Raw genomic sequence first — 2,528 nt, 5'->3', positions numbered from 1 at the left:
TGTGACCAGCATCTACTAGTTTTATCGATTTCTTAAATCATGCTTTGCCCAGTAACCATATACCATATATATAGTCCATATATATATACCATATACCATATATATAGTCCATATACCATATGTAATTAGAAATTCCTTGAATATAAATTGGGTGCAAGTGTTTGGTTAGATGATATCTAACTATGATAAGAGAACTTTAAATTCCATAATATTTCTAGTTAACTCAAAACATGAGAACTTAGAGCAAGTCCAACAATGTCCTAGATTAAAATATAAGGTATTTGGATGAAATGTGTGCTCCAACAATTTTCTAGTGGTGCCTTAAACCAACAGGACATGCAACAAGTGTCTCATTTTTGAGACACTACTAAGCATGTCTTAAACCAATTTTCTCAATAAAATAGTAACTTCCACAATTTCAATGCATATCTCTCTTCTTACCTTTTCACTTCCCTCCAATACCAATTCAAATAAATTATTAGTTTAATAATAATGCACAATTATAAGACATGTTGTTGGAGTTCATGTATCAAAAAGATGTCCAAAATCACTAGAACACTATTTTTATTGTATTTATAGGGCACTTACTAGGACATTATTGGACTTGCTCTTAGTTACTTAGGTTCATCATGGTCACTCCAAGTTACATAACTTTTTAATATGAAAATATTAATTACTTATTACATTAACTAGGTAACTCCTTATTAGATAGTAATGAACCAAACACAAACATCTTATTAGACTTGGAACTCTGTGATGCAACTTAGGGGTTGTTTGATAAATCTGAATAAAAAATGCTGAATCATTAAATTTGCTGAATACGCTGAATGAAAATTTTATCTGAATGAAAAATTTACTAAAAGAATATTATTGTTTGATAACAATCATGTTAAAATATCTGAATGACAATATGTTTATCATTTTACCCTTATAATTCCAAAATACATCATAAATCGTCCAAAATTATAAATATTTATTGAAATTATAAAAATACATCATAAATCATCCAAAATTATAAATCATAAATCATCCAAAATTATAAATATTTATTGAAATTATAAAAATACATCATAAATCATCCAAAATTATAAAAATTTATGCAAAATTATAAAAATTATAATTTTATCCAAAATTATAAAAATTATAATTTTTGTAATTTTGGATCATTTATGATCTATTTTTTATAATTTTGGATAATTTTTTTTATTTGGATGATTTATGATGTTAAATTTTTTATACAAAATCATAAAAAAATTATCCAATATTATAAAAATCATTTAAAATGATTATAATTTTATATTTTTATTACCCCGACGTCAACATTAATCTTTTAAAGAAAAGTGATGTGTACATGATACAGCAACCGCATAAACACAAAGAACAGGAAGAGTGAAAATACAGGGTTGGGTTTGAGGGTATATATGAAAAAAACTCTTATTCAGCGTCTCTCTTACCGAATAAGCGTGAGCCCACACGCTTATTGAATAAGTCTGTTTTGGTTTCATTAAGTACGTTTGATAATCTATTAAAAATTTAATTCTCTGATCGAATAAGTAAAATGACTACTAAGAGGCTGTTAAGAGTTATCAAACACCCCCTTAGTTACACTATATAAGTTAAATTTCCTACGATGACAAAACAAACGAGGCATATATGTTTTAATAATTTTGAAGATGAATGAGAGTCGAATTCAAGTATCTTCAGAGAGTATATGTTTTAATAATTTTCAAGATGACTGAGAATCGAATCCTGATATATTGGGATAACATGAAATAAATTCACAAGATTTCATTTCTTTTTGTGCGGATAAAATCACGAATGACTTGTTATTGTGAATTTTTATTTCTCCTTATTTTGTCATCGTTTTTAACTGCAAGTATTAAATTAATAAATGAGTTTTGCATCACATTTAGCATGGTGATAAGTCAAGGATTTGGGATCAATTGTACATATAAATTAAATAATATTATATAACTTGAAAGGTTAGTTTTTAGCGTAAGTTATTTTAAAAAAAATAGATAAAATTGTTAAAGTGATGGTCAATATTATCAAGGTCATCTCATATGCACAAAAATGATAAAATAAGATCATGACTCTCTTATGGATTTTACAGAATATGTTCCAGCACATCTAATTTTGTGTCCTTATTTTAGATTTATATTCCTTTCTCGTTTTCAAAAAAATTTAAATCCTTAGAGCATATCTAATAGACTCTTAGTTCATTTTTAAATATATTATAAAATATTGACTCTTCATAGGTTATGTGTGTTCATCTCCAACAATGCTCTTCATATTTACTCCTTATCCATTTTTCAATTACTAAGCATAGTATACAATCATAAGAGCAACTCCAATAACTTCCCTATTTGGAGTCTTAAACCAAAATATGAGTAATATGGGAAAAAAAATCCATTCCAACAGTATCTTAGTGATTCCCCAAATCACTAAGATCCATTACCCATGCCTTATCTTTAGCTAACCTCTCTGCTCTCCTAAATCTTATTTTATAATAAATTTTAAAAACAAAC

The sequence above is a fragment of the Daucus carota genome, chromosome 6, assembly GCF_001625215.2.
Source record: "Daucus carota subsp. sativus chromosome 6, DH1 v3.0, whole genome shotgun sequence".
Classification (NCBI taxonomy): Eukaryota; Viridiplantae; Streptophyta; class Magnoliopsida; order Apiales; family Apiaceae; genus Daucus; species Daucus carota.
This window is presented reverse-complemented; position numbering follows the sequence as displayed.